This window comes from Rhagoletis pomonella, unplaced genomic scaffold (genome assembly GCF_013731165.1).
Source record: "Rhagoletis pomonella isolate Grant_MI unplaced genomic scaffold, Rhpom_1.0 Rhpom_scaffold_00006, whole genome shotgun sequence".
Lineage (NCBI taxonomy): Eukaryota > Metazoa > Arthropoda > Insecta > Diptera > Tephritidae > Rhagoletis > Rhagoletis pomonella.
The window spans coordinates 3,170,858-3,181,699 of NW_023458560.1; positions in this window are offsets into that span (position 1 = coordinate 3,170,858).

The following is a 10,842-nucleotide window of genomic DNA, read 5'->3' on the forward strand; positions in this document are numbered from 1 at the left end:
GTTTATTTGTTTGCTGTGTATGTCTCTGCATATTTATTATTATTTCTTTGTTGTTGTTCGCTTCTGCTGCTCATTTTCCTTTCTTTTCATTCGCTGATTCACTTCGATGAAGCGGGCGGGTCTTCAGTTAATACATTACATCGGCAAGAAACACGACGATGATGACAACGACAACGACTCCTCCGACTACATACTTAAGTATATATGCATTTACTCATGGGCGTAGCCAGGCAGGGGCAGGGGGGTGCTCGGGCCCCTCCTAACTTTCAAATTTTCCTTATATATATATAAAATAGTACCCTGAAATGCCAGCTTAATAGGGTACTATCGTCGCCATGCCGCCTCGGCTCCCTCATTGACGAAGTGCTCATCGTGATGCCTAGCACTGCCACCATGGAGCTTGGCTATGCAACGGAACAGAGAAAATTATTTTTTTATACGCTACGTACAACGCGAGGGAGCGAGAGCGCGGTCACATTGATTGCTTAACTAAAAGATGGAGGTTATTTTACGGCTCGCTTAACACTAAACTAAGTAATTGTCTGCGCGCTGAGCCTATACTTACCAAGTAGCTAGTAGTAGAAACTGCCGTGATCGCGGAAGATCTTGAAAGATCACTCATTTCTACAATGGCACACACGCATATCTAAGCTGTATGAAATATCTTTAGTGGAGAGTTCGAAGAATACCAGCAACGATCGTAATTTTACTTAAATTCAATACAGCACCGTTAAGTACCGCACCCTCACAAGACCAAGTAGCCGCGTAAAAGACTATCATTCCAGTAAACCAGATGCGTCTGTATGACGATTTACTATGACGACAAGCATAGACGGGATATGGATTACAAATGTTGCGCGACACATGCGGATTGCGGATGAGCAATTGACTGCCTGTGTTTCAAGCTTGGAAAATAAACTGTAATTTGGTTTGTATGCGGTCTTACCTCATTATGAATAAACCATTAGGTTGGCAAAAATCATCCTAGATATATCCTCCAAGCGGGTGCCGACCGGGCTACGGGCATCGCTGCTTACACCGCTGCGGCAAGAGGTTGGCTCCCGGCATGGTCGTGGCATACTTAGGCTATTTCTAGGGGGTACCTGGCGGTAGCGCCCCTCGGGCTTTTGATGAAGTGGCCAGGGACCATTTGGTTCTGGCAGCATTGGACAGGGGGCACCCGGAGGGAAATCTGACGGCCGATAACTGTAGGACCGTCCTTGTAGGTCTCTTCCGGGTGTATAAGGATATTCTCCAAAGGAATCCTGGTCCCGCCCCTGTTATTCGCGACGCTGGCCTATACCAAGGTCGTATTAAGCTAGTGTCATGCGCCGACAAAAGGTCGGCTCGACTCAACAAAGAGGTCATCTCTTTTCTTGGGGAACTGTGGCCCGGCGCTGACTTAGTGGCAGTGCACAGGGATGAAATTCCTTGCAGGCCCCGAGCCAAGGCATGGGTCCCGGAGGAACCCTCCATTCCACAGGGAATTCTGGAGATTATCCAGATCTCCAACGATACACTACCAGCCCTTGATTGGAGAGTAGTGAAGGTCAGCGAGGTTAGGGAGCAGCAACGTTATGTTACCCTGGTAATTAACGAGGAATCTCTTCCGATCCTCGCTGACTGTAATCAGCTATGGCTTCTACTCCATCACTCTCAAAACCTAGAAAGGGAATGAGGGCAAAATTCCTGAACCGGGAAGCACCGCGAGTGAACCCGACAATCTGCCACCCGAAAAAGGCCGTATTTTAAGTAGCGCAGAAAACGCCTCGAGCGGTCCTGCCTTTAGCCAAGAAGTCCAGGAGGTTCCCGAGGTCCCTCGTCTGGCGGAGGAATGAGACTCGGCATCAGAATCGGAAAGCGATATGCAATCTGATTATGGGGACGGGTCTGTTTTCGGTCGCTGGACAAGGAATTTAGAGAACCTGTTTCTGGCATCGGAAAAGGCGGACGCCGATGATATTGTCGTGGAGGTGTCCAAAGGAGCTATGGACGGCGACAACTCCTTAGAGGCTGCGGATGAAGGTCATACAAATTAACCTTCACCACTCCAAAGCAGCCTCCGCAGCTCTGATCCTGCACCTTAGTGATAAAGGGGAGGAGCTAATTTTAGTCTTAGAGCCCTGGGTTGTAAAAAAAAAGGGGCTGTGGACTTAGCTCTGATGCTTACCACATTGTGTCGGCCCCAGTGGCAGGTAAGATCAGAGCATCTATATATAATTTCTCAGTCATACGACTTAATTAGGGCGATCTGGAGTAGCTACAGCATTGAGTTGTATATCAAATTAAAGTGCAAGCTCTATAGGTTATCCAAAAATTGTCAGATTTCAAATCGGTGAAGTAGGTGCTAAAAAATAAGCATTTAAACATTTTCTTGATTCACTCTCTTTATTTTCACCCGAATTTCGGGGGGTTATTACTAGTGTATATTAATTAAGAAAACTATTTCTTATAATTTACTCACTCATTTTAGCGATGAAAACACGGTGAGCATCAATGTGGAGGGCAAATCCACTAAACTCCCATTCCATTCCCATTGTGGTAGAAGCCGATGCAAACGCGCACCACTTGTTATGGGGTTCTACTGACTTCACTTCAACCCTAGAGGTGATTTGATTTTATACTATATTTCAATCTAGCTATTTGTAATATTGGTAGTAGACCCACCTTTGTTACCTCAAACAGGAAGGAGGTACTAGTTATTACTTTAACGTCTGACTTTTTCTTTGAGAGCATTAGAGAATGGCATGTACTAAACGAAACAAGAAACGTACCGACTGGACTATGTTTAGAAAGGTACTATCGGAATCGTTGCTCAACGCTTCTCTCAGTACGCTCGGCTTACTGTTACCATCTGATGAATCGGAGCCTCTATTCGCAAACCCTGCTCTCTGGGTGAGCTAAGCTCATCGGAACAAATTCAAGAAGCCTTCTCTGCGTCCTGCCCAATTGTACTTCCGAGAGGAAAGAGGGAGCAGCACTTGTGGACCAAAGAAATCGCCTTTTTAAGGAAGGAAAGCAGGAAACTCTTCAACGCGGCAAAGCGTAATGGTTCTTGGTCTGCTTACAAAGCAGCCCTGAAGGAATTTAAGAATGCCACCAGGAAAGCCCAAAGAGACTCTTGGAAGGATTATTGCGGTGGAATAGAGGAACAATCGGAGGGTAATCGCTTTCGAAAAGTGCTTGCCAAAAATCCGATGAACCCAATGTTGATTCAGAAGCCGAATGGCTACTGGACATCATCCCAAGAGGAAATGCTTGGGGTTCTAATGAGCGCACACTTCCCAGCGTGTACTGATGATCTGCTCACATACCTTCTGGCCGCTCCTTAGAATATGTAGATTTTATTGATGTAGAAAGGGTAGATTGGGCCATAAGGCCCTTCCAGCCCTACAAATCTCCAGGCATGGACGGCATCTTTTCTGCCAAACTTCGAGAAATGTCTGACATTCTATGTAACCTACATTATCCATTTCTAGAATATTCTTTGATTAAAAAAGTTGTGGAACAAATATTGTTAATGAAGCCATATTATGCCGAAATTGGCAAACAAATCTGCGTTTTGCTAACTTTAGTCCTGCAATTGCCACGCCCATTTCTAGGGGTTTGTCGCCTTAAAGAGAAATCTTGCCATACAAATAATATTTCTGGATAGGTATTCTATCGGATTCCGCAATAAAATATAAATTTTTGCAAAAACTCGATTTTTAACGCATTGCTATATAAATCTCGTCATAAGTTTTCGAAAACAAATTACAAAATAAACCATCTCGTCACAAAAAAAAATATTTTAAAGATAGTTCTTGAAAAGGCCCATTTTTTAAACATGTTTTTTATAAAGATTAAACAAGGATTACGATGTTGTAATTTTCTTCACTATGCAAATCAACTTCAAAAAGTTCAACTATTAATAGCTAAGTTATCTTTGGAACAATCTTGACCACCTTATATATGGAAATATTAAGCCCATTTCTTTAGCGTTAAAACGACGTTAAGATGAAGTCTCTACGATGCGCAGAATCCAAGATATAACGATCTGAAGAAGTACATGATTAGTCAGAATCAGGAAAAAATGCAAACTTTGGCAGGTCATATACCCGAAGATAAAAAATATTAAAAAAATTCCTGGAACAGGTGTTAGATTATTTCATGTATAGAATCCATAAAAAAATTTTGAAGCGAATCGGAGACATGACATATTTACGACATCCGTCCGACTTAAAAAAGAATAACTCATATATGAAAACTCCGATAATTTACTCTAAGTTAATATTTACAGCAATCTCTTAACAATAAATAAGACTGCTATAGACTTTTAGGAATTGGGCGTGGCACCGCCCACTTTTTGACTACTAAGGTGTATCTCGATTTCTACTAAACATGGTTCAACTATATCCAGCTCAGCATATAATCGAAAACGTTTGAAATAGGGAAAAACACCCCTTCTTCTCATGCAAAGGTAGTTTAGAGAAAGTTGAAACGACGATATTTGATACCTGCGCCGGGTAATAAGTTCGGTTTCGTCCGAACCATGATACAAAAAGAGAAGGTAGTTTCACTTTGAAATTTTTTGACAAATACTGTGCTTATGACGTTTATACTTTTCGTAAATTGCTTGAGTATCACTGCCACCTCAACAAATTATTGTTTTGGAAATTTTATTATTTTTTAAAGGAATTTTTCATGCATTAAAAAATAACAACACGCAAGGTAAATTTACTTAATTCATCGTATTAGCATAGCTATTAATAAGTGTGTAGTAATTTAAAATACCTTAAATTACCTTACCGCAACAAAATTTGGCATTATATGCAGTGCACGATGAAATATTATTATAGATATTAGGACGTTGCTTTAATTTGGATCCTTTTTAGAGGACACATGAACAAAGGAATAGTTCAAAAGTAGTTTATCGTCAATGAAAGCACTATGGAAGCATAAACTTAGAGGGAGGTTAGAAAATTTACAAATTCTTAGAGCTCCTTGTTTTAGTTTATAAACAGATAAACTACTCGCTCTACTGCTGCTGGTGCAGCGTTTCGCTTAGATTGGGGACATCCGTCCCGAGGCTGAAAATTTTTTGACGAAAAGTGGTTGGAACCTTGGTGAAGTTACCATGCACGTGGCCATCCCGAAATATGCAGCTAATCGTACTATTTAATGATGAAAATAATTGCATAAAAAAATAGAAGTGCATTACGCAATGTAATAGGAGTATTTTACTTGCCTTCCGTTTTATAATTAATTTTAGAAATAAACCACTAAAAGCTCGCTAAAAAATAATGCTCAAAATATATTCCTTGAAATAATTTTGGAATATTTTTTTTTTTTAAGTAAAAAACTACTTTTTAGTTTCTTCAAAGAATATGGTAGCTTCAATTTAAAAGAATATATATATATAGGTTTGGTTTAATATGCATACACTTTTTGTGTAAACCTGTGTAATCGTTATTTTGCATTTTTATTTATTTTTATCACTTTTAACCGTTATGATGGTTACTGCGTTTTTATAACCGATTTAAATCCTTTATGATCTTAAAAATTACATCAGAACATAACGGTTAATACAGCATAGAAATCATCAGCAATGAAAATCAAAAATAAACGATTAAAAGCTTATAAAAAAAAAAACTCAAATACGGACCAATATTATTTTCCTATGGAAAAATATTTAGCAAGTCTTGCTTTCTTGTACGATAGAACGTCACTTCTGTACCTGACGCTAACAAATTTCTTTTTTTTATCTAGAAGCCAATACTTTTTCAGATCCTTTAGATAGTTCTATATTCCTTATCAAATAGTTTAATTCATCTTGAGTGAAAGATTTTGCCTTCGTGAGTGCTATTCCTTCGAAATCACTGTCACTGCTGGCTTCATTGAAGATTTCTCCGATTGATGTTTCACGGATGGAACCAACTGTTGGAATAATTACTTCCTCTGAAAGGGGTAAGGGTCATCCAGTCGATTAAAGGTCTGAATAAATTTATTGTTTAACGTTAACACTAAAGTACTGCACAATTCAATATTTTCTGTAACAATGTCATTTTCAAAAATTCTATGTATTGCTATGCCAGTTTACAAACCATTTGCGGTATCTATCCACGGTTTTTATTTATCCGCAATTTTCGATTTGAAGTAGGAAAATTCATCGGGACATTTTTTGTGTATGTTACCTGATAACTTTGACATGTGAGCCGTTTTCGATAATTCTATTTTCATCAGGAAAAATGTATAACTATAGGTTTAACGCACGATATTAGATTTGTATCTCCCGTATCTCCGTACGAAGTCAACTAACAAGTCTACTCGCACTCCTTAACTTAAAAGCCGTATTATTTTGATTAAATATTGGCGTTTAAGATTTTTACACAGTATTCCTTATATGTATATATATATTTCTTTCTTCATGCATATAACAATTTTATAATCAATTACGATTTTTTCGATTTTCAGTACTTTTTCGCCTAAATAAACGTTTTAAGTAGGGTTGTGCGATTATTCGATTACTCGAGGTTAATCAGTTATTCGTATTACTCGAGTAATCAAGATTTTGATTACCCAAAACGATGATTAATCAAGTTACTTGAAAAATGATTGCTCAAAAAAATTAATTTTGCTCGTTAAAAGAGTTTGCTTTGGAAAATGCAAATTTTCTTTTTTACATTCAGTATATGAAAAAAATACTTCATTTTAATTTTTGTAAACAGAAACGTTATTTTCCAAGTAACAAGGAACTTCAACTACTTTATATGTAAAGAGTACTTTGAAATGTTGATTACCCATTTTACTCATAATGTTGATTATTCATAAAGCAAATTACTCAAATATTTTTGTTTTTGGTTAATCAAAATCTTGATTACTCGAGTAACTGAACTTTTGAGTAATCATAATTTCCAATTGATCGAATAATTGAGTTATTTACTTTATGATTCATTAAAATTTTGAATAATCAATTAATCGCACAGCCCAAAAATTTTATTGATTTGATTTCATACAAATAGAAGATTATTAACAGAAAATATTACTACCATTGTCTTACTACAAAAATATGTAGAACAGGCGCACAGTGATATTTGAGTTTTATTCTCTTGGGTTGGCTAAAATCATGTTTTAGCTATTGAAATATGTCCAAGACAAGTCCCGACCTCTTGCATCTGTTCCTATGATCAGTGTGGAATTGTTAGTTGACGCAGCGCCCTGAAAACTAAAAATGTTTTGCTAAAGTTTGAAAGATCGCCAAAAGCCATAGGGGCGATCGGTTTCAGTTTCGTAAAATGGGTTTTTCTTCTACAGGTGAGTTCTCTATAAGGTGTAATTTAAAAGTTGTTTAATATGTTCAACTGATGAAATATTTTATATATTATATATATATTATATTTTTTAATAAAAACATTTTAAAGAAAACGTCATAGGTAATTTTCTCCATGTTCCCCCAATAAAAGATATACGTTTATTCCAAGATAGTTATATTTTAAACTACAATAAAATATTGAATCAGATTGTGTCCGACCTTTTGTTTAAAACGCGATTTTGTACCATACAATACTGAAAGTTTTTCTGAAGGTAATTTTTATACCCGAGCACACTTGTGCACAAGGGTATTATAACTTTGTTCACATAACGGTTGTTTGTAACAGGCAAAACGAATCGAGATAGATATAGACAAATGTATACATAAATGATCAGAATGAAAAGAGAAATCGATTAAGCGGTGACTGTCTGTCCGTGCGTCCGTCCGTCCGTCCGTCTGTCCGTCCGTCTGTGCACACGATAACTCGAGTAAAAATTAAGATATCTTAACGAAACTTGGTACGTGTATTGGTATTGAAAATGGGCAAAATCGGACAATAACCACGCCTACCTCCCATATAACATAAACTTTCAGAAATACAAAAACTGCGATATTTTAGTAACTACTGAAGATAATTCACTCAAAATTGATATTTATAATAAATTTTAGACGCAAAATAAGAATATTAACATTTTTTTGAAAATGTATATCTTGGTAACCGCTGCATCAATTTATTCCAAACTTGGCACAGTTGTTGGCCCTGGTACAGCATACCAAATTTTTAAAATCGGACAATAACCACGCCCACATCCCATATAACGGTAATTTCGAGAAATACGAAATCCTCGATAAATCAGTAAATATTAAAGCTAATTTATTCAATATGATGGTTGCAACAATTCTTTGCCAGGAAATACGTTTATGATTTGGAAAATGGGCGTGGCACCGCCCACTTATGATCACGTATATGTATCTCGCTAACCGTTCTAGCAATTTGTACCAAACTTGGTATGGTTATTGTGCTTGCCACATAAAAGTAAACCATTGAAAATTGTTGAAATCGGACTAAAATTACGGCCGCTTTTCATATAACGGTAAATTTCAGAAATGCTTGAAATTTCAATATTTCGAAATTTAAGGACGCTAGTTTACTTAAAATTTATACACGCCGGCTTATCATGTAGCGGTAGCTTTCGGAAAGGTGGAAAACATATATTTAATCCTTGCGCCGGGTATTTAATGTTCGCCTCCGCCCGAACTTAGACTTTCTTACTTGTTTATAACAAATTTTTTTAATCCAACTTCATGTAAGATACACGTAAACATAATTATATAATAATTCAATAGCAGTTTTATTTAAGAATTTTATTTACAATTATCGATTCTTATTTTTATTTTTAACAAAATTATTGTGCTTAAAATTTTAGGCGCCATGTTGGATCGGCCATTTTGGTTTGTATTATTTTGACTTCTGATTCAAATTCAGCGACCTCAAAAACCCTTGTAAACCTGAATTCATGTCAATATACTCATTTTTTAAATTACGGGCACAAAATGGGTATCAAATATCACTGTGCGACAGGACTTCAAAACGCGCACACGACAGTATTGAGTACAGCCAATACAAACTGACTAAATGACTATACAAAACTGACTACTCCTAATCCTAATTTTGAAAAATATAGCGTCAGACGTTACTGAAATATATTTAGCATTTTTTTCATTTTTCCAAAACGCCGTAATATCTACGGAAGGTAGGCGTGGTTTCAGTCCGAACTCGCCAAGTTTCAATGCCAACTTACCTTGGGTTAAGGCAAGGGCAAACAAGTTTCGTTGAGATAAATCACTACTAACTCGAGTTACCGTGTGCACGGATGGACCGACAGACATGGCTCAGTTGATTTTTCCCCCATTTTAAGCATTATTCCAGTCATCATGCGTATTTGGGAATTAAGGGTAGAATTTCTCATACTTATTTGTTCCGCGTTAAAAAGTTGCATCTGCTTTTTAACGGCCCATGATTTAGGAGCGGTTGGACCAACGAAGGTTGGCATTGCTTCTGCTCGTTTTGTTATGGCTGGTTATTAGTGCGATTTCACGGACATCATAGCGTCCGCAAGATATATATTTACCTCCAACTTTATTCCTGCTTTCGCTGACGGGTAGTGCTTGAAGATAAGTCATATACATACCGTACAGAATTTGGCCCACTTGCGAATACACTAGAAGAGTTGGTCAAACGAGATAAGCATGGCTGGATAGCCCACCGCCATGGCGGGATGTACCATCTTCATCCTTATAGCAATGGTTGTCAGTGGGAATTCTTAGGGCTCCTTTCTAAATTATAAGCTAATTACAATACAAGCATAAGTAAGATCTCACAGCTTTACCGTAACAAATCGTTGTCTTATTGACTCCCAGATTACAACAACGATTTCTAAAATGAAAGGACCTTAACTTTGCAATGAACGTCGATAAGTCCTAATACCTAAAAGTATTGGCCTTTTTCGTGCAATATCCCAACAATTGACGTACATAAATCCACTCTTGGCTAACGGAACATCGCCTTCTATGTGTTCAGATGCAAATGACATATCGCAATCCAACTAAACTAACGACCATTTCGAATGCCTACCGCCAAGTGCCACTCGAATAAGTGCGCGTGTCCATATCCGTTTCGAATAGATAGTCTCTGCTTTCATTTGTTTTTCCGTGACACATTCATTCGTCGCCACAAACTTGCGGCCAACGGTTACATTTGTAGGTAGAACTGGATAGCAGCCCCTGGTATGCAATACGTTTCACCGTTTTCCAAGCTGACACACGGAGTGCTTCTGTGTTGTTTTCGGAGCGCTTGAAGTGAGGGTTATACATATACATATGGATATGCGCTAGTTTGTGTGTGTTTTAATGTGTGCCCACAAATGACATGCAAGCCATGTTCAACTGTCACTGTCCAGTCATTTGTGATTTGATCGATTCCGTGCAACGATGCTCATAGCTTGACTGCATTCTACGAGTATACACATTAGGGCGGGTCGAAAATCTAATTTTTCTTAAATCACTTGCTAATAGTGAAAATACATACATATATTGTGTCATGAAGTCAACAACAAGCCTGTAAAATATTAGTCTTTTATTTTAATTTTAAGAGCCCGCGCATCGACCGCCAAGTGACCCACAGCACACTAGTCGAATACGACCAATTCTTGTTAAAAATTCTGAGTTCAGCAAAAACGTTTGGTGCATATTATTAGATAATGAATCCGTTAACGAAAAAGGTAAAGTCAAATATCTCAAAGTTATCTTTTTCAATAAAATTTTAATTGTTCTCTTGATAATTGCGCTGGCCGATAGTCAAAAGATGTAGAGAACAGCATTAATATTGCTGGCGTGCATTTAGGTCGCTGGTTCCAAATATTCTAATCTTTTTTTATATTAGCTATAGTTTGCGAATTTTTTCAAATTTAGGAACAGTTTCGGTAGCTCTAATAGAAAAGCCATTAATTTCCATCAGCGCGGAAAAATTTGGTTTATGCAAATGAGCTTGG